The sequence below is a fragment of the Euprymna scolopes genome, chromosome 6, assembly GCF_053919585.1.
Source record: "Euprymna scolopes isolate OS-2025 chromosome 6, ASM5391958v1, whole genome shotgun sequence".
Classification (NCBI taxonomy): Eukaryota; Metazoa; Mollusca; class Cephalopoda; order Sepiida; family Sepiolidae; genus Euprymna; species Euprymna scolopes.
The window spans coordinates 12,570,245-12,594,133 of NC_136487.1; the positions used below are offsets into that span (position 1 = coordinate 12,570,245).

The 23,889-nt window shown below is 34.2% G+C and overlaps 1 protein-coding gene and 1 pseudogene across 4 annotated transcripts in view; one reads left to right on the plus strand and one right to left on the minus strand.

Annotated features, from left to right (window-relative positions):
- The window catches only part of LOC145277518 (breast cancer anti-estrogen resistance protein 1-like), a 306,077-nt gene that overhangs the window by 69,233 nt on the left and 212,955 nt on the right, over positions 1 to 23,889 (minus strand). The window lies entirely within an intron of this gene.
- LOC145278511 (U2 spliceosomal RNA) lies at positions 1,401 to 1,542 on the plus strand (annotated as a pseudogene).

Here is a 23,889-nt window from a genome sequence, read left to right on the forward strand (position 1 = left end):
ATATGAATTTAATTCCCTAGAAACTTCATTCTTTGGGCGAAGTCGGCTCAACCCATCAAGGGAGAATCCTGCATTCATTAATTGGAAATATTTGGTTTGTCCCGTGTATACTTGTGTCACAGGGGCAAAGTTAGACATTATTAGTCACGAGGTAGGTTTTTAATGTGGAGAAAATCTAACTCCCCAAAGAGGAAGCACTTTGGGTTGAGATAAAAATAAGAATTAAATCTAGAAGGATTTCTCGAGGGAAAAAAGATGAAGTGGACATGTATTACACTTTGATCCCTGCTAAACGGCCTTAATGGGAAACCAACCAGTTTAGGGATCATTTTAGGATGACAAACAATACCTATTGAAAACAACTTGTGTTCAATTAATTGTATACCACAAGTTAGTCGGTGGAAGTACAGATTCATACCTTTCTAAACCCTATTACTCAATGTGAAAGAAAAGAACCCAGTAATTAAATGGTTAATTGCATCAACGAACAAAACATTTATGTCACGTGATTATAATTAAATGTTTTTTAGGATTTTATTGTTTACTTAAACTCGTTTGATTTTACTAACACAAGTTTGGCCGCCAGCTTTTAAATCTGCCTGCAAGAAAGCAGTTATTTTAAGTTTGTATTTCATAAGTGTTTAAAAAGATTGAATTAATCGTTAAACCAGAAAAGAAAAAAATGTTGAGGAGAGAAAGAAAAATGGCAAATAAATAAATAAATGGCAAATAAATAAAACTCGTTCTGATTTAACTCTGGCAAATGAAAACCAAAAATAAAGAACTTAGAAAGAAGAAAAAAGTTGGTTCTTTTTTTTTTTTACAAAAATGTCGAATTTTGAAATATAAAACATTAAATAAATAACATGAGATAAAAAAAGGAAAGTAATTTTCTAGATATTCAGAAATTGACCCCTAAAAGTTAAGATAACAACAACAAATGATAATCAGAATAAAAAAAAAAACAAACAAAAAACAAAACGAAGAAACAAACCCTAAAAACAACAGCATAAAAGGGAAAAAGCGGTTATCAGTTTATGGTGTTAGATTTCACAATTCTAAAAGACTATGTTATCATAATCGCCTCTTGGCCTAAAAACTTTCCCAATCTTTTTTTCTTTCATATGCATATGTTTTTTATTCTCTCTCTCTCACACCCACACTAACAGCTACACGTCCTGTGTCACAGACGCATAAAATCTAAAAAGGTTGTAGAAAAATCTTATGCACCTCAAATACGAAAGTCAATATTTTTCACCCCCCCAGATGCATTGCAAAACACACACACGTTTACCTCCTGTTTTTAGTCGCATGCAAGCGACTCTATAAGTCGGTCCGTCTGTTCGTAACACTTTTGTGCTTGGCCTTTTTGGTTAAGATCAAAAGTCTGTTGTTAATAGATGCCGTTCTCAGCTTTTTGGCCAAGATCAAAGTGTAGTATCTGTTCTTACTACATACTGTACTTATGTTTTTAACTTTGTTATCTAAAGTGGGGGATCACTTTTTTGTATTAATTTAATGTAAAATGATCACCCACTTTACAACCAGTCATTCTCAAAGTCATTCTCCAGATCATTCAAATTGTTTTTGTAAGGATTCCAATTATTTTTTAAACATTCAAGTCATTCTCAAGGTCATTCAATTCATCCGTAAGTTCATTAAAGTCATTCTAAGTCATTTACTTTTTATTTAAGTTATTTCAGCTCATTTTTCGATCATTTTAGTTTATCTTTAAGAATTTCATGTCAATCCTACATTCATGCATTCATTCATTACACGAGAGCACATGACTAATGGCTATCGCCCTTGTTTTTCTTATTCCCTCACCATTCCAAGCTACTATAAAGACAGTCGACCCAACGTTAACTGAACGATTTAATTTTATGATAAGGATCGGTGAAATACGTTTATTGGTGGTACATGAAGATTGTTGTAAGCAAGGACCTTAGTTCCGAATGCCATTCTCACCTCCAAGACAGACTATCATCAGAATAAGAAGGGGGCAGCTTTTTTGAAACGTACATTTCTCAATTTTGATCGGAGAAGTGGGGGGGAGGGTCAAATTCGTAATTTTACTTATTGTTATTTCTGCCAACATAAAAAATATACGGATTAGTATTAAAAATGGTTTTTAATCTAATCAAATTTTTGTTTATTTTTTTTTTAATTTTATTCCGACATCGTAACATATTTCTCCCCTGTGGGGGGGGGTAGAAAAATTTCCCATCATCACTTATCAAAATGATATTTGTGCACCCCACTCACTAAATTAAAATATGAAAGAAATATCAGCATTACTGAATGTATACATATGCTAAATACTGACCGAACAACTTATGGACTTTCTGGAATTTTACAAAGTTGGCGAAAAAAAAAAGAAAAAGAAAAAAAAGATTATTTTTTTTCAAATTAAAAAAAAAAACTTTTCATGGAAATCGCTTCAGACAAGACATGAGCCCACTTGATGTAAAAAGCAAAGTGTTAAATGGATAGATTCCGACCCAGCAATTCTTTCTCCTTTGTCAGGAACATCGTTCATGGAATATAAGAACTGAAGGACAAAATAAGGGAAGCGAGAGTTACGAGGCTGCAGAAAGTAAAGCCAAGGTTAATTTTTCACTCTCCTTAAGTATTTTGTCGAAAGGACTTCCCAAAGTTTGTTATGATCGTAAGCATAACGCTTAAAGTCGTTCGTTTCAACAATTTTATCAGTACTACCAATCTCTACGTTTATGTTAAGTAGGCACCGCCAAAAATGGCCGAAAAATCAAGTTGTTGTTGTTTTTTAAAACGAAATTACATTTATTAAAATCCATTACTTCTGAGTAACTTTTTTTTTTCCAGAAAGATAAAACCATGAATTTTATCATATAGAAAACAGAATAATGTAAAACTTTCTACTATTTTTAATTAAATTTTAAATGTTAAATTTTCCCCAAAAGTTAACAATTGAGATTTTTTGTCTTGCACAAAAAACGTACATAAATATTTAAAAAAAAGATTTTTGAAATAATTAATTTATTTATTTGTTGTCTAACTAAGATTTAGGATGATTTTCTATGAGAATATGCAAAAATATTATAATATAAGTACCTGGATTTCAAATAATTCCACTTATTCATATAGGCAACCAGTTACTTCGCGTCGATCTAGAGTAGATCGACAATGTTTACGTTTGTAGTTGATAAAAAGCAAACTATGGAAGACCAAACAGGCCAAAAATACTTATTTTTCAGTGACGAAAATTTCAATGTATTATTAACGCTGAGACTGGCCAGTACCAGATGGGTGACCATTTGTATGAGTTTGGTTTTTAATGTGTATGTGCGTGGGGGCCAGGCTCCCAAAATGGGGGGGGGCAATTTAAAGCAGAATAAAAAAAAACATTTCAGCGCGTTTGGTCCACCGTAGTCAAAAGGCGGCAAACGTTTTCAAACGGGATCGAAAAAAATGATGCTATTTTTAACACAAAGGGCACAATATTTATCGAATTTTTTTTTATCGATTCTTCAAAGCATGCCCTGTTTAATAATGGTCATGCATTATTCGGCTCGCTAAAAAAAAATTGTTAATTTATTTATCAAAGATTTTAAAATGGCTTTTTTCGTATAAATATTAAACAAATTTTTTTTTTTTTTGCTTAACTTAAATTAATTATTTTACTTAACATATTCACCGAATTTCACACTTCAAAACTCAAAAGCGGGATAATTAAACACAATCGAAGTTCTGATATTCAGACGTCAAAATAAGGTATGCAAACAATTTTTTTTTTTTTTTTAAATCTATAATTCTGTCCCTTACAACAACACAATATGTTGTGTTCAGTTTCAGATGACTATTTTAAGCATATTTGTACCCCCTCAAAACAAGGGGGGTTTTGTAAGCAAAAAAAAAAAAAAATATATATATATATATATATATATAAATATCGTTTATGAAAAATAAGTACACTGTTATAAAGTTCATTCTTCTCTTAATAATCGCTGAAAATTTCGTATTGATCGGCTAATTATCTGATTTTTGGTAGATTTTTAAAAAGACGGTCCGTCAAAAAGTACTTACCTGCCCCCCCAGTTTTGGCGGTGCCTAATGTTAAGCTATTGCATAACAATGGTGGTGAGTTGCATTTTTTTTTCAGCCAGTCACTGCGGTCTTATTCTGTTGACCTAAAAACAATTCAAATTCATCAGAAGTTTTATTTATTTATTTTTTAACAGACCAATAGTTTGTCACTAGTTATTGCCAGAAACAAGCATTTTCTTTTCTTCCTACCAGACCCGGTTTTTAGTTACCCTTGACAGCCTCGTTTCTGACATTCAAACATTCTCCAACTCAACCCGGTCTGATTCTTTGTTGTCTCTTTAAAAAAATGTAAATAAATAATTTTTTTTTTTTAATTTTTGAGATGAAGATTGATTATTCATATTATTTGGATTCTTCAGACTAATGTTCTCACGTTGAGTGTTATTTCCGCAACGTTTCGGCCGATGTAACGTCCAACCATCTTTAGGTGTACCTTGTCGAACTTAGGAATTTTTCTGTCAGATTCAAAATCTGCACACAATTTTGAATGGAACCTTTTATTCAATTCACGGGGGCAGTACTCTCTCGTTCCGTTAGCCATAACTTGCTAGAAAAAGTCTTAATAATTTGAAATTTTATTTTTATTTATTATTTTTTATTACATTTTCACCCCAAACAAGGCACATCGCCACTTTGATGTAGAGGGCTATCATCAGGGACATAAGCTATAGGGATACTATGTAGGAAGTTGTCGGTTCATGTTACACTTGAACTTCTGCATGTCAGTACAGTTCGGGAAGCAGGGTCCCGGAAGGGAATTCCAAAGTCTAGCGGTTATGGGGAAGAAACTACTGGAGTAGAAGGCTCTCTTACATCTAGGGATCTTTACTGTGAAGGGTGGAATTTAGCTGCTTGTCGGGTCTGTCAGGGGTATTTACGTCGAGGGGGTACAAGTGCTTGCAGTTCGTCAGAGCATTCACCGTTAAAGTACTTGTAGAACAGGCAGAGGGATGCAACATTTCGTCGATGGGACAGAAGCTGAAGCTTAGATGACAGTTCAGGACCTATCAGGTTGGCGACTCTCTTTTGAACCTTGTTCAGGAGCGAGAGGCTAGTAGCAGATGCACCTATTTTGAGTATTGCATGCACTGAGAATTGCACCTTTAGCCTCTGGAGGAGTGTAACTTACAATTGAATTTTACCAAGCACTTTATCCATTAGACCACTGGTCCTTGTGCGAAAAATACATCTGAAAAAGTTTGGAGGTTCCATCGACAGAAACGTGCAAATAACACTCCAAATGAAAACAGTAGTCCGAAAAATCCAAATAATATGAATAAAGCTTTCCTCATTGTAAATATTGTATTCATTTGAATAAAAGAAACATTTTTTATCATCTAGCATATAACGTTACATATCAAATTTTGCTTCTGACTAACCGATTTTCATTTGTTATTGTTATACCATGTTATTAGCAATTTAACGTACTTCGCTACAATTATTTTAAAAGAATAGTCTGGGCTAGATGAGTGCTAATGTGAAACATTGTTAATTAATTACCTAGAACTAAAAAAGCAGCAACGGGAATAACTCATTTAAATTGAAGAATGTAGTAATAGTTGTTTACCTCAAGTTAGAAAATTTGTAACTAAAAAAAACAAAATTAAATTAAAAATTAAAATGACTTCACTGCATTCCAGGTAGGCACAGTTAGTATTCTATTATATAAAGTAGAATAGTCTGTCTATGCGTTCAGGTAAAAATAAAAAACTACACAAGAAACATCCACAAAACGGATGTATTCTTTTTCAGCTACAATTGAACCAATATTTTTTGTCTAAAAAATAAAAATGAACAAAATTTAATTATAAAAATCCAATGGTTCGTGAATCCAGGCTATTTTTTTTAGCTTTATAGGTAAGTGTAGCACATTTTAAATGCTAAAATAAATAAATAAAATTTAAAAAAAAAAAAAAAAAAAAAAAAGTAGCAGACGCTTCTTATTCCGCTGTGACGTGAGAATGAAAGAGTTTAAATTCATGAATCCTATTTTTTTATTTCAGTTTTAAAGAGACAATAAATAAAGACTCAAACCGGGTTGGAGAATGTATGAATGTCATAAACAAGGTTGTTAAGTGTAATTAAAACCTGGTCTGGCAGAAAGAGAAGAAAAGAAATGCTTAATAACTGATGACAGACTACTGGTCTGTTAATAAAAATAAGTCCTTGATGATTTTAACCAAACTTTTCATCAGCAAACTAACATCACCATGACAAGGTTAAAAAAATGCAACTCACTTCTATTGTTATGGAAAGAGATAGTATGAATGTTATGTTTATTTCCTTCTCATGACAGGAAGATGTGACACAAGGTCGGGAAAATGTGATTTGAAAAGTCAGCGCCACAGAGAACTCAAGCCTGGAAAATATGCTGAGGTAGCTTCGTTGGCATTCCCCAGTAGGGGCACTTCAGACAATTAGCAATAAACCCTTTATCAAGAGATCAGAAAGTAAAGCTTGGGAGGGTGGCCCTCCTATAACTGTACAAGACACAGGACAATACACCTTAGGTAATAGAGAAGAAGTCATTTCAGCAACAGATGTCGGCAAATTCTGGTCTATCGGTCAAATCCTGCCGTTGAGTGAATCTTGTTTATCTGCCACCTTACTCAGCACACAATATAAACAAACCAAATCACAATAACATTTGAGAGACTGATTATATTGTTTCAAAATTCAAATTCTTATTTAAATTTGCCTGAAAACGTGTTTTACTCGTTTTCTTCAAACGCACAAAAAATTTATTTAAATGTTTTATAACATTGTTGTCCTCCATGACAATGGAGTCAAAGCTGTTTGACCTTCCTTCTATAATCAGCATAGTTTTTTTTTGGCCCTCACGCTCCAAAAGGCTGCCAACCCCTGGTCTAGTTGATAGGCTGCCATCCGGATAATTTACTGGGATCTTGTGTCTAATTTTGTTTTGTTAAACTTTTTTTTATGTGAAATAAAAGTATATATCAAAGAACTGATCCTCTTGTGCTACACAAAGGACAACGTAGAATTGAGTGCTCGGGATCAAGGTAAATTAGAATGTGGATCACACTGAATTCGTGATTTCGTTTATCACATTTTGCTGTTGACTACTTGGATGCCTTATTCATATTTGAATTGATTTAAAAAAATTTCTACTGACGTTGTTAATTATGACACACTGGATTAATGGCGTCTCCTCATCTACAGAATTTGAAGTAAATTTACATTTATATCAAAAATATTACCACCAAATCATATTTTAGTATTAATAATAATACAACGTATAACAGTGATGTTAGTTACTATAAGCTGTTTGGCCCTTCTCCAATATTCTGCTGGCCCTGTCGGTGGGGCATTAGAATATGCCGACTGCTCCCCTGCAGAGGGTAAAAGTCCCTCAATGGTCCTGGATATGACCTTAAATTATATTCAGTGGTGAGGCCCCAGCTTGTGGGCTTTGGGGAGTGTGGAGCCACCCTTTAATTACCATTGCTCCCAGGTCCACTCTGACCCGGAGTGGTAGTACCTGTTAGGGTCCCAACTATGGGTTAAATAGAAACCGACGTGAAAACAACAAATATATTCAATTAAAAAAATTTTTCTTCAAAATCTTTGGATTCGGTATTAAATAACCTGAAAAGTGTTGATATGCCGTAAAACAAAAACAACCAACCAACCAACCAATATTCTGCATAGGTTTTTTTTTGGCACTCACACTTCAAAACGCTGCCGACCTCTGACTTTTCTATATCTTTTTTCTCTCTACCTCATTCATTTTCACACACACACACAGCATTGCGCACCGTTAGCATTATCACTACAACAGATGCAACAAACTACAATTTTAATTATAATCCATAAGATTCTTTGAAAGTCGATCCAACGAAAAGTATTAAAGTATAAAACAATTGTTAATTTGATTTTTTCTAAAATTCTCCAATTTCTCAAATTCTAGAACATTCATAAACAATTACATATATAACAAGCCAAAAACTATATGGTTCATGACTGATGCTTTGAATTATAGGAGAAAAATAAAAATTAGCCCCAAAAGGTGTGGTTTTCATCCCTAAAACACTCTGGGGCTCAAGCCCCAGAATTTTCCTAGGGTCAAATATTATGTTTCCAAATGTATATAAATGTAATCTTGCTTTTGGGTAATTTTCAGCAAAATCTAATGATCGGAAAATATTTAATATCCCAAAAAAGTGCTATTTTTGGTAATTTTGTCCCCTTGGAGAAGCAACCAGAATTTTCCCATGGTCAAATATTACGTTTCTAGATGTATATCCATGTGGTTTTGCTTTTGGGTAATTTTCAACAAAATCTAATGATTGGAAAAGATTCTATAACCCAAAAAGATTCTATTTTTGGCCATTTTGACCCCTTCTGACCCCCTTGTGATGCAACCAGAATTTTTATAAAAAATCCGAGAATGTTACATTTCCTCCCTTGGGTAGTTGTAACTTCATGCAAAATTTCAGAAAAATGTCACGAGTAGTTATTGAGAATTTTGGGAACAAACGGACGAGGGTGAATTCTAAGGTCCAAATCCAGCTAAGTTGGTGAATCAATAATATGCTGAGGCACTTCCGGTTCGTACGTTATCACCTTTCAAATATATTAATAAAAAAAATGAGCAATGGAGATTATATTGATCTCGCTAAGGTGAAAATGTCTGACTTTACTTATTTTTAAATGAATTGTTCCAAAATCTAATTATGCTGTCCTGTAAACTAAAACATTACAATTGTAAATAAATTTCAAAATGTGAGATTCGTTTTATCGATTTGAAAACTATTTAGCTGATAATGAGAAATATTTTTCGGAAGAAAGAGTATTTCTTTCTTAATATTGATCCTGACAGACATTTATTACTTCACTATTCTATGGACCTCTTACAGTGAAGGGGTGGGATTTTGCTGCTTTTCAGATTAGTTGGGGATATTTATATCGAGGGGCACGAGTGTTACAAATTCATCAGAACACGTTCCATTAAAATACTTGCAAAAAAAGCATAGGGATGCAACACTGCGGTGATGTGGCAGAGTTTGGATCTTGATTGAGAGTGTGGAGCTATTTTTATCATTTGAGACAAGGTATGAAGCCACTTGATGTAAAGAGGTAACGAGAATGAAAATCAATTATCGCAAAGACAGGAGATGCCTATTGACCTTAGTCTTGAAAAGACCAAAGTTATATGTAGAAGGAAAAGAGTGAGCAGGAGGAGTTCAACAACCTTGCAGGTCTTGGAAAGAAGCCACTGGAATAGGAAGCTGTATTACAATGAGGTACTAAAACAGCGAATTGATGAAGACCATTAGACGAACAAGTCAAATAAGCCGGAACAAAGGAAGCCGGGAATAGATCAGAATTCTGAAGAATACATACCATAATAGTATTAGAAATACTAAAGTAATAGTATCAGAAAAGACTGACACTAGTAACATCATATTTGTGAGAGAGAGGTTGCAGTGAAGAAAAAAGTGTGGGGCCGATTTAATTACAAATACGTTTCTGCAATTTATAAAGAGCTTTCAAATGGAATAGAGATCAACCAGCCTAAATATCAAAACAGAACTCCGTACATGGCTTGATAGTAGATTTATAGAGATAGAGAATGGTCTCAGGTGTGAGAAAGTGTTTAGAGCGAAGGAGACAATCGATTTTACAAGAAGCAGAAAGAGCAATGGATTTGATGTATATTGACCCCGAAAAAAATGTGATGGGAAAGAAAGATCAAGAAGTTCTAGAGTCAATTTCGCATCGAGAGCAGCGCCATCCATAAGAATCCTATTAAGTTAGAGACGCTTTTTTGGACCCTGTCTAAGAGTGAAAAACTAGTGGCAGATGCACTGACCCAGATGTGACAACAGTACCCCGTTCATGGCTTTGTAGAGATCAAGGATATTGGAAATTTTAAATATAATATTTTTAAGTCTGTCATGCTTAAGTTTGAAATAGAATTTACATTATTAAATGCAAAGAATTGAATTGACGCTTGTTTATTTTGTGGCTTATAGTTAGAGTTAGGGGTACTTAAATATTTGAAATAGTTACTTCCAACGTTGATTAGATTTGGCAGAGGCAAATAAATAACAATAGCGATTCATTATCATAATTTATGAGGGAGAAATTCTTTTCTGTTGTTTTATGTTGAGATAAAAATCGACATTTGATTGTAATTGTCCCGTCCCAATCCTTATTTAATAAAAAAGACAGTGGGAAAAATAAACATGAAATCTCCAAAATAGAAGATTGGAATTTGATAGAAAAAAAAAAAAAGAATAATTAGCAAATAAAAACTTATGACCTTTTTTATTTTCAGTTGTGGCCGCCATTGTTGTTGCTGGGATTTTAAAAGAGGAGACGGAAATTTGGGAGAGAAAAACAGTGAACACGTTATGCCAGACTTTATTTGGTTTTCTCACTTTTGGGGTAATCTATAAAGATTGCGGTCATGAAAAAACGCAAGAAAAATCTGTTTGCGCATTTAAATAGTTTTATGCTGTTTTTCTTAGATATTATTAAATGAAAAATTTCCATTAAACTCCAGTTAGTATTATGCATATAAAATTGAGAAAATCATGCTTCAAATGTGTCAAGATTATATGAATACTTCGAAGCAAAACAAAGTGGGCACCAATTTTTAACTGACGCCGTGTTTATTCAAAAACAAAACAGTGAAACTTTTTGGGGTGACTTCCGTCTCATTTCTCAGATTTTTCCAATGAGAGAAAGGTATAAAGTCATAGCACTCCTTCAGAAGCCAAGCCTGGATTACTTTGGACTTGTGGGACGGCACAGAGTCCTGCTGCCACACCCAGAGTCTGATTGCACCAGAAGATCACCATACTCTACAGCACAATCAGGTACACTTTAGTGTTGACTTTCAAGCCGACTTTGAAGATGTGAGGTGGCATGCTGTGGCCCTCGCTTGAACCCACACTTGAGACCATAACCGTGGCTGGAAACTTTGTTTTCATCATCCTGGCCACTTCTGTTATTCGTGGCAATTCAGCGATGCATTTTGAGGGTGCTGGCAATGGTCCTGTTGTCATAACTTGGATCGGCAGAGAGCATGAGTTATACAGCAGCATATCTCTGATCTCGCTCATTGTATATTGTGTCACTTTCAGACATGATAGAAGGATCATATCGCCCTTGGGATTTGTACACAACTGGCCAACTAGTAGATGATTTGCAACAAATAAAGAAAACCGGAAATGGAATCCCGTCTTTTCTAGGGCCACAATTTTATTGTTCTACCTTGTATGCAAGAAATATATATTATTCCCCTCCCCCATCTCCCCAAGTTTGACCCTCGTTTATTTCTGCAAAGCTTTTGCCCAGAGAAGAGAGACACTTAATTATTGCATCTGAACATTGTCGTAGAGACGACATCGTGTTGAAGAATGAGAAGATAAAGAGGTAGAAATAAAAGATGGTAATTTGATTGGCTAATTCAAAAGGACAAAGGAGAAAGGTCAAAAAAAAAAAAATAAATAAAAAAAATAAATAAATAAAAATAACAAAAAATAAACGTTTTTAATTGGCTATTATTATTATTATTGTTGTTTTTGTATTCACTAGGAGTTTTCACACAGATCACTATCAAAGATTGCTCACCGACAACAACCGGTAGTGTGTCCTGGAATCTGAATTACAACAAATCTCTACAGATTTCCAGTACTTTCTACCTGCTTCAATAAACTTTGCAAATGAATTCGCATCATCGCAACAGCCGCTTGCCATTGACTTCTCAGTGGCACTATTAGTCTTTACTAGAATTTGGATGGCAATAATCTTCGCCAAAGTATAGTTTTCTTTCCCAACCGTGAAAGCAGTAAGCTCCAGCAAAATCTACCGTATACAAATGCACACGAATATGTATGAGAGATGGGTGTGTCTATCAGTTTTTATGTATATTTTTATGCCTAATAACTAATTTTAGGTAATTAAACCCCTGAATATGAAATCTGGCAGATTGCCCTATAAAAAGTCACTGTTATATATAGTCGATCCCTCCTTTCGATGCATAAACAAGTTCATATATACAAACAGAAGTTAATAGATGGCTTTATTAATGAGAGATAATTCAATATAAATGGCAAGAAAATATACAATCAGCAAGATACTGACACTAAAATGTTTATGGCAACGGAAAGGTTCCCAAGATTTAACACATTTTTGTTTATGACGATTGGACAAAACTATGCAGAGTGGAGTCTGAAGACAGTTTACCTGGTGAATGTGAGACTTGGAGAGTGAGTGGGCGAAGTATTAAAAGACGTTTGACCACTGGACAAGAGAAAACTGACCTCAAGAGAGAGAGAGAGAGAGAGAGAGAGAGGGGGGGTGATGGTTAGTTGTTTGTAGAAAAAAAGTAAAATATAAAAAAAATTGTTTTCAGAAAATGTACACTCCAGCAAAGAAAATCTCTCACGAACAGAATAATTTACCGCGTTCCTACAATCAATTTATTGTTTACATTAAGTATATATAAATTAAAAAACAATTAACAAAACATCTATACATATTTACTTCAATTTATTGAGTCCATATCAAATCAGAAACCAATTTCATTATTGCATCAAATGACAAAAATTATCAACAGTTTTTTTCTACTGATGATGTCTTTTGCTTCTTTACTTTATGTATTTACTAGCAGTTCAACCCAGCTTTGCTTGGGCCCTATGTACTGTTCATAACTTCATGTGCATATGTATATATATTAAAAAGTTTGACTCATGTCTAAGTAACTTACATCTAAAATTTCGAGTGTTTAGACCCAAAATTGGCAGAGGAGTTTGGTAGAGTTTGCAAAGGTCAAATCTTTCAACTTTTACTTCTTGGCAGACAAATTTTCGCCCAAAAACTGATTAAAAAGCTTGCTGCATGTCTGAATACGCTTTATGCAAAATTTCAAATGTTTAGACCAAAAATTGGCTGAGTAATTTGCTAGAGATCACAGAGATCAAATTTTTAAAAATTTTGCCCCAAATTTTGCCCCAAATTTTGCCCCCTTAACATTTATTGTTTTGTGGTCAAATCAAATTAAAAAGTTTGATCCAAGTCCAAGTAACCTTTATCTAAAATTTCAAGTGTTTAGACCCAAAATTATTGGAGAAGTTTGGTATAGTTTTCAAATGTCAAGTCGTTGAACTTCGACCCCTTGACAGCCAAATTTCTGTCCGAAAATCAATTAAAAAGATTTTCCCAAATCTCAATACCCTTTATGTAAAATCTCGAGTCTGTAGACTGAAAATTGACAGAGTAGTTTAGTAGGGAAATGTACACACACAAAGACAATTTCACTTTTCAGAAAATGTACACTCCAGCAAAGGATGGGTGCCCGGCGTTGCCCGGGTGTTTGAAATTGACAATTTCACTTTTCAGAAAATGTACACTCCAGCAAAGCATGGGTGCCCGGCGTTGCCCGGGTGTTTGGAATTGTATGTTGAGCAAAAAAAAAAAAAAGTGGTAGTAGGAAGGCAGGCTTGAACCTGTATTGCAAAAGAGTAAAAGAACGGGGGAAAAACCTGATGTCTTTGCTGTTACGACCACCGCCAAACCGGATGTAACGTAAGTTTAAATTAAGGCTAGACAATTGAAAGGAGAGGACAACTTTCGAAAATATCGGCGAAAAAAAGTGACCCCCCCCATAGAACAGTACCCAGTTGAAGGTAAAGATATTAATATTTTTAGCCAATTTTTCGATATTTGTCGCCTGAAAGGTCGAACTTCAAAACAATACTGATCTTGTAAAAATCAGTCTCCTCTGTCGAAAGTTTTAGGCAGACATGCAAACATACATACATTTATATATTGGTAACTCAAATTTTCGACCCAAACCGATTAAAAAGCTTGTCCTATCTCTGAATACCCTTTATGTCAAATTTCAAATGTTTAGATCAGAAATTCTCTGAGTAATTTGGTAGAGGTCGAAGCAGTCAAATTTTTTAAAACTTTGACCCCTATTATGACCCCTTAACATTTGTTTTGGGGTCAAATCAAGTTATGAAGTTAGATCCACGTGCAAGAAAACTATATCTAAAATTTTAAATGTTTAGACCCAAAATTGTCTGTGGAGTTTGGTAGAGTTCTCATAAGTCACATCGTTGAACTTTGACCCCTTAACAGCCAAATTTCTGGCCGAAAACCGATTACAAAGATTTCCCAAGTCTCAATACCCTGTATATCAAATTTCGAGTCTGTAGACTTAAAATTGACAGAGATATTGTGTAAGGAAATGTACACAGACAGACACACAGACACTTTCACTTTTATAGATATATAGATAGATAATGAAAGAATAATATATAACTAGCAAGACTTGTGGAAATTCCACAGGGAACTCATTCATATGTAATATATATTGATGTTGGCATTCTGTAGATGTTCAGTGTAAATGGAGACACTTTGATATTATTGTAGCTTTTTTGTTAAAACTGCAAAAGTATTTATCCAAGCTAGCATGAACGCCCGGCAAAGCCTGGCCGTAAAGTACGCTTAAATACGATATTTTAATTCTTGCAGATTTACTATATATTATTATAGAGTTAATGTTCTATCGATTTTTACATATTATAAAGCTGCAATTTCGAAAAAAAACAAAAAAAAACATCCATATGACTTGGGTGTATTAGCTTGAATCGAAACCGAAATAAAAACTTATGAAAAAGAAAATATATTTTCTTTTTCATAAGATATATATATATATAGAGAGAGAGTTCCTACAGCCATAATCGAAACCGAAACTTATGAAGAATTCTTGGTAAAATTATTTATGAAAAGAAATGGAAGTACATAACAATTAAACGATCTGGATGTAAGCATGACACAAAAAATAACACACACGCTATCGTATTAATACATAGATAAATATGAATAATACTTCTATATCATTATCATACTAATAATAATGTTATGTTAATCAAATTATATAGTAGAAAGAGTAGTAAGATATTCTGCACTCTTCATAGGTTGGTTAAAAGAAAAACTACGGCATCTGAAGGAGAAAACTAGGAAACTAATGACCATGCACAAAGCACTAACCCTAACGAATTGTATAGAAAAGTTGTATTTAATCTTGTTATAGTGTAACAATGTTTTATGTAAAAATAGGATTCGAATGGTAATTTTCATGAGGTTAAAATCAAGTAGAGTGGAATTTGCAGCAAAGATTTTTGCTTTTAACTTTTGTTTGCATATTTTTTAAACTTTAGAAAAATCCATCGGAACACCTGTAAATAATATTGAATATCCAGTCTAGCAGCAAATACTGGGAACATATACCAGGAAAAACTGTTTGAAATAAATTACACATCATTCACTATGACAATGTAATTCTTATAGACACATACTCGGAAAACAGAACTGTTGAACATGATGTATTGATACAAGACAAAAAGTGAGAGAATAGCCACTTTACTTGAAGTCAGTGTCTCTAATGACACTGGCCCAAACCATAGATGGAGGAGATAATGAAATTTTTTTTTTTTTTTTTTTTTTTTTACACAGTGATCACCACTTATCATGGCCCGGAAGCCACTCAGAGATAAGGGTTATTGCAAGTACATTACGTTAGTGTGGAGATTTGATGAAGTGTTTACTTAAGGGAGCGGTTCATTAGGAATTTGTTAACGTTGGACTTTAACACATCCAAGTTGTAGTCTGGAGGGAAGCAGGCAGACGGAACAAAGTTCCACAGGCGTGCACTTCTAAGAAAGAAGCTTTGTTCATGGAATCCACGTTTTGATTTAGGCACAGATAAAGAGTGGGGGAAATTTTTCACAGTGGATTCAGCTAGACGGGTGTTTTTCGTGAAAGATTGGCGAGGGGGGACCAGAGATTGGAGTTCAGACGAGCACCTGCCATGGAAATAACGATAAAACAAGGATAGGCTCGCAACGTCTCTTCTGTGGGAGAGAGGTTGCAGGGTAGAGAAAAGGGCATCCCCCACTAAGCCACAAAGTCTATTTTGTACTCTGTCAAGGCAGGATAGGCTGTTTTTAGCAGTTCCTGTCCAGATGTGGCAACAGTATTCCATCCTTGGATGTACTTGGCTTTTATATAGATAGAGAATTGCATCAGTAGTGAGATATCTTCTGGAACGGTAGAAGGATCCCACCATCTTTCCAGCGACCTTGGCAACAGACTTGATGTACGTGTTCCATTTCAGATCAGGAGTAAAGGTCAACCCCAGAAGCTTGTCAAAACACGGGGCCTCACCCAGACGAGAGCCATCCATCACAATTGATGCCAGATGGGGATCAGAGCGTTGATGATGTAAGGATAGGAGTTTTATGTACAACATAAAAAGAAACTGGAATTTTAGGATGATATTCACATATTCCAGTAATCACAGGAACTAAAAGGCTCATAATAAAGAATTACAAAACTATCTGGCAAATATACCCGGCGAACCAAGTGCGAGAGATATGCAAACAATTGCACTTAAAGGGACGGTTAGAATCTTAATAAGAACTCTCTGGTGGAGTCTCTGAAATAATAGGTGAATGTCTCGCATTGTGCAGGATGCTCCACCCTCAGCAGAAACAAAAACATTAAAAAAAAAAAGAAGAGTTGTAAGGTGGACAATTGTTCTTTGATTAGAATCTATATATTAATACCTTTAATGTACGTGTGTATATTAATACCTTTAATGTACATGTGTATATTAATACCTTTAATGTACGTGCGTATATTAATACCTTTAACGAAAATAAAATTGAAATACGTCACAGACTCCTATAAAGATATTGGAGATAAACCGTAATAACGAGAATATTCTTTTTTTTTTTTTTTTTTTTTTTACATGGAGTTCACCACTTATCAAGGCCCAATGGCCATTACATTAACCAGATTACTTAGATAATTAATTTTACTGTCTTAACAAAAGGGCTAGAATAATATCGCAATGTTTCCATTCACAGTGAATATCCACAGAATGCCCAGCACAGCAGAAATATATTACATATGCAAGATGCCGCCGTGGAATTTCCAGAGGTCTCGCTTATATGAATTATTTCTCTAACTGATTTTTATTTTTAGGTGATTATTTGGTGATTATTTTTAAATGCTTCATATAACCAGCTGTCTGGACTATACTAATTAATTATTTAGTCTAGTCCAACCGAATTATAATAAATTGTAGCAAAGTACACTATTATATTACTAATAGCATAAAACTGCCCACCTTTGGAACGCTGTTCTGTTGTCATGCTTCCCGGTTGAATACAACATGGTAGACTTCAAATCCAATGTAAACAAGTTTCTGTTAAGCCGTCCTCATAAATAATCAAATTCTACCCGATTTACACCATTAGTTATTACTACATCGCCACCTTACATTCATTTACCGTTGTCCTCGAGTGGCCTTTGGGCCTTGATAAGTAGTAAATCCCAAGTTAAATAAACCAAAAAAAAATCCCAACATAGTACAACAATTAAAAATTAAAATTGGCTAGACAGAAACAAAGTTTAATTTGTTACCTTAAATGCTATTTGGGTCTGACTTTTAAACTAAAAAAAGATAATTTTATATCATTACTATTATATAAAAGTCACTGTGTGTGTGTGTGTGTGTGTGTGTGTGTGTTTACCTTCGTCATAGGTTGCGAAACGGTTGAGCCTATCGTTTGTAAATTTCACACAATGATAATTTATATTGTTGGCAGTTTTCTTAGATATATTTTATACAGAAATTCATCAGATGAGTATTGAAAGTCAAAAAATTCGATCTTAAAAATAGTCTTTCTTCTCTTATAGATAAACAAAATTTCACAGGGGAATATTTTACATTACACCGATGTAAACTTGGTCGGCGTAACGTAAAATATTCCCCTGTAAAACATTTTTTTTTTATCTATAAGAGAAGAAAAACTATTTTTAAGATCATCAAGCCCAAATATCAGCTGACGTGACATTGTAAACAAACACAGACGGAATTTGATGAACGACATTATTATTATCATTATTATTTTTATCATTATTATTATCATTATTATTTTTGTTTGCAACTTAGTTCACCGGGAAAATTATTCCTTGTAATATATAATATTCAGTAGAGGATTGATTCTATAATACATACATATGTAATCTGCATAAACTAAAATATCATTTTTAAGCGTATTGTACGACCGGGCAACGCCGGGCATCCAGATAGTATCAAATATGAATGTTTTGTAAATAGTTACAAAATTTATTTAAATCTAATACATGTTTCTTAAACTACCAATTCATATAAATGCATTTTGAAAATATCTATTTTCACAATTGGTTCAGGGCACTAAACGTACAATGTATCATGTTTGACTCAACGGGTCACAGGTTGTCTACTATATCTATATAAATGTCAAAACGAGCAGAATGATAATAATCTTACAACTTATTCTATAAAGCTTCAAGCCAGGCAATGCCAAATAACGTTACCAGCTCAAGCAATGGAGGGAAATAATTATTTTGTTTCTTTGTTAAACTTTTTTTTTTTATGGATGACTGCCTTGATAGGTCACAACTGTTAGGGTTCACCACCTCAGAATTGTCGGGAATAAGAAAGCTATGATGACTCATAAATGAATATTACGTAATAAAAACCCAGCATCCAAACAACAAAGGAGGCCATCCTCAAAAACGATAACGTTTTCCGCTCCCTTTTGCTTTGCAATTATATTAATTCTCATCATTACGAATAGACAAGCAACAAGTCTTACTTCCTTTTCTCTTTCTCTCTCTACATACACACACCTATCTAAAGCTATTATCAATGAAAACAATACAGACAACTTAGACACTGGGTGATTCCATGTTTTCAAATTAGGTCTCTTGGACCCCCTTCTGTTTTCTATCTGCTTTTTTTCGCTAATGCTATTTATAATTTGTGTGTGCATACATACATATATACATACACACACACACACACACACACACACACACACACACACACACACACACATATATAGTCCCAAGTTTTTCGTTGGGAACTCATTTGGATGTAAGTCAATCTCTTGCAGTCAGTGTATTAATTTACTTCCATTAATTCATGCTAGTCGTAATATTATTTTAGGGGTCACCAGTTATTTATCATGAAAACCTGTTTCGGGGATATGCCGTATATTTCGGCGTATAAGACGACCCTTAAAATAAAACAAAATCATCTTTAAAAACCAATATTTCATAAGATATCGGGTGTTGCAATCTCTAGCTAAAGTTAAACAAACATGGTTTCGTGATTTAGCCGTCGTTTCATAGCATAAGTTATACAACCGAGATATGATAAATTTATTAAAATTTACTTCAATTTGTACCTCGTGTTATCTGACGGCTGCCTTATATACCGAAATATACAGTATATAATAGTGAATGGGACGATTGTGAAAATTTTTCCGATTCCAATACAATTCCTGATTCTGTACTAAATTCCTGATTCTGTACTAAATTCCTGATTCCGATTCATAAATCTCTAAATATCTAATTATAAAAAGTATTATTTTATCCATCGATTACCGTAAAAACACAGGTTAAATTTGCAGATATTTTCTCAAACGTAAAAATACACTCATGGGGAAGTGATCTATAGATTTTACGTTTATTGGTATTTTAAAATCAATATTTATTATTTTATTATTATTACCAGCAGTGGAAGATTTTGTTTTAAACAAAATCATAAATAAAAATATGTATAATTTAAGGAATTGCTTTTGGCATCGGAAAACAGGCACAAAGTTTGCCGATTCCGATACCCTGAAAAGTTCCGATTTTTCCGATTCCGATTAATCGTCCCAACACTAATATATACTTGTATATTGTAATCCCTATGGGATATACAGTAGTACCGTAACATGAATTGATTTTTGTAGACCATTATATATATTACACACACACACACTTTGGCAAAAACGTGTGCGACAATGGCTGACGAACGGGAAGAGAACGAAAAAAATGATTTTTAATTGGATAAATTAAATGCAGAGTTTTATTAGTTTTGAAATACAATTAAAAAAACTAATAAACAAAACAAGTGAAGCATGCATGGTTCCTCGTGAGTGCACAGTGAACGAGGCATAAAAAATTCATTAAGTTAAGCATTTGCCCCCCCCCCCTATTCAGCCACAAAAGCCCCCGGGAGACATCAAATCCTGGTGAAAATGAATGAACGGCGCAGTTTTAGGCCTTAACATATGTAAATTTTACTTGTGCACCATGCAAAAAAAGAAATAACTAAGTCCATCATTTGCCCCCTCCCATTTAGCCCCCAAAGTCCCTAAAGCCTTAACAGATTCAAATTTGAGTTCAGCACCATGCAAAACTGCTAAATAGACATACACAGAAAACTATTGACAAATATGGAAAAATGATCCCCAAAATAGTTTTTATTAACTCTAAAAGAGCCCCTGGGGCACACCCAAGAATCATCCCGAAGTATAGACACACAAAATTATATAGAAATCAGTTCGTTACAACTTTTCAGAAAGTTTTATAAAAATCCAGAGCATCAAATTTTTTTTAATAAGCACAACAGTGTCAATTTAAGCCATTTTAACCCGAAAGGCACCCTTAGGGAGGCAACCAGAGTTTTCTCGGAAAATTCATTCTTTTACTTTTTTTACTCATATCATGTTTAATGTTTGTGCAAAATTTCAAAAAAATTCCAAGGTGTAGTTTTTGAGAAAAGTGCGAACGGACAAGGGTGAATTTACATGTCCCCTTCCTTTTGTCGGGAGGAGGGGGGGATCAAAAATGATATAAAATACATTTTTACTTCACTTGCATACGGATAAGTAAGAGCTTCACGTTCTCACGAGAATGACATTTTAAAACAAATATAAATACTAATCTTTCTTGCTTGCTTATTTGCAATTATATTTTAGATGGTGTGTAGAAGGACAAATGTGACAATAGGTGGTGGGAGTAGAAAAATAGAGAGAGTAGCAGCAACATAAGAGGATGATGTCAATAAAAAAGGGAAAAACTTTAAAACCACACATAAAAATGGGATTTTTTTTATGGGAATTGCTCCAGACAAAGCATAAAGCCACTTGATATAAGGAGCGAATATATATATATATATATATATATATATATATATATATATACAAATATATATATATATATATATATATATATATATACAAATATATATATACATATACAAATATATATATATATATATATATATATACATATACAAATATATATATATATATATATATATACATATACAAATATATATATATATATATATATATATACATATACAAATATATATATATATATATATATATATATATATATATATATATATATATATCCCTTTGTCAAAAACATCGCTTATGGAATGCCAAGAGTAACAGAAAAAATAAGAGAAGTGAGAATTAAGAGGCTGCCAAAAGTATATATATATATATATATATATATATATATATATATATATATATATATATATATATATATAAAGTAAAGCTTGGGTTTACTTTTGGCAGCCTCTTAATTCTTACTTCTCTTATTTTGTCTTTTACTCTTGGCATTCCATAAGCGATGGTTTTGACAAAGGGAGAAGAATTGCTGTTTTCTTGGTTGAAATCTATCCACCTAACATTTATCGTTAGCAGGTTTTTCACCTCGAACTAGTATTTTTAGCTCCTTACATAAAATGGCTTCATGCCTTGCCTGAAACAATTTCCATAACAAATATTTCAAGATTAAAAACTAGCCAACGATGTGTTAGATTCTAACTGAAGGCAACAGCAGTTTTTATCTCTTTGGCAAGACCATCGCTCATGGAACGTGAGGACTAAAGGAAAAAATAAGGGAAGCGAGAATTAAGAAGTTGCCGAAAATAAACCGAAGTACAGTTCAAGTCAGGAGCAGGGGGTTCTCATTCATCACCGGGCAACGTCAGGTAGGCTTTCTTTGAATAAATAGAAGTAAGAGCTATCCTTTTTATATATGAATTCAGAAAACCGAGATATTTGCGTGCAAAAGGCGCATAGATTTCCTATACATTAAAGGGACACTCTTTCCAAGCATAATCAGGCAACAGCTGACCAAATTCTTAACATAGAAATTCTTCAGCCCTGAATTCGATAAATTCCTGACATTTTAGTCCGCCAAATTCCACAGGGTCTGTCGGCTAGAGATAAAAAAAATTCTCTCAGTCTGACACACAAGATGACCTTCTCCCCCAAATACTTATCCAGATCCGTCCGAGATACTCCGACGTCTCTCCACTCACACTTGTCGTAGCAAGCATTTTTCTCACCCCACCCCGCAATTCGTTTTCTTACCACAGATCTGCAACGTCCTTACCCTATTTTACTGTAATGTCATTTTTAGATACTGACTCAGTTATCGGCCTGTTTAGCCATGGTAAAGAAAAAAAATATAGCAGCAGCAGTTGCAATTGTCTAGCGATTCGTATTTTATTCTGATGTCATCCTGTCATTGTCTGTCGACGGGTCCATCTAAGGAAAGGGATGGGAGGGTTGGAAAACTAATCACCCATGTGTGAGTCAAAAATGTTTATCTCTCAATACCATTATTTTGTTTGCTAGAGTGCAATTCTATACAGAGAGAGAGAGAGAGAGAGAGAGAGAGAGAGAGAGAGTTGGTCATTCTTTCGCTGCTTTTCTTTTTAATGGAAATCGCTCCAGACAAGGCATGAAGCCACTTGATGTAAAGAGCTACAATATTACTTCAAGGTAAAAAAAAAAAAAAAAAAAAATTGCCAACTATATGTGTTAGATGAAATAGATTCCGACCTAGGAAACAGCAATTCTTCCCTCTTTGTCAGAAACTCACGGAATAAGAGGACTAAAGGACAAAATAAGGGAAGCGAGAGTTACGTGACTGCCGAAAGTAAACCCAAGATTCAATTTCTACTCTGCTTTCATACCATTCAACCGTAATGTCCTAAAAAATCAGTCCAACAATGTTGTGGCAACAGCCTTTTTGCCTTGTTCGAACACCTTACCATCTTTAAGAATCATCCGTTTAACATTCACAGACAACATAAATTAGAACAAATACATTGAGGATATTGCCTGGACTGTTGCAAAGAAGGTGGGCTCCCTCTACAGTGCTAAATGATTACTCACACCAGAGAACATCCTATATCTTTACGAAACCACAATTTGCTCATGCATGGAGTATTGTTGCCACATCTGGGTTGGTCACCTACCACTAGTCTCTCACTTTTACACATGATCCATAAAAAAAAAAGTCCCGCACTGTTGGTCAATCTCCAACCTCTATCCCGTTGCCTTAATGCTGCATTCTTGTGCGTTTTATAAGTATTTCAATGGAATGTGATAGCACTTGTGCACCGTCAACGTACATAATCCCGACTAAACCGATAAGCGGCAAAATCCTACCCCCTTTTTTGTGGAGGTCCCTAGATGCCGGAAAACCTCCTACTCTAATAGTTTATTCCCTCAGACGCTAAACTTTAGAATTCCGTCCTCGTTTTCTGGTTCCCTGCCTGTACTAACCTGCAAAAGTTAACTCGCGGTTCAACTCCCCACAGTTTCTTGTTGGATAAGATTCCAAATAGTAGCCCTTTACGTTTGAAGTGGCAATATGCCTTCTTTGGGGCGAAAAAGAGTTTAAAAAAAAAAAAAAAAAAAAAAAGATGGCGAATTAACTGTCAAGCACAAGATTGTGTGTGTGTGTGTGTGTGTGTGTGAAGCAAAGTTTCAATAATAGTTAGGTTACTAAGTTGCTCAAGTCCTAAAACCCTTAAATCATGAAGATAAAATACAGTAAGAACTTCTGTCCATTGGAGGATGGGGAGGGCCGTTCTTATCAACAAATCGCGCGCGTACC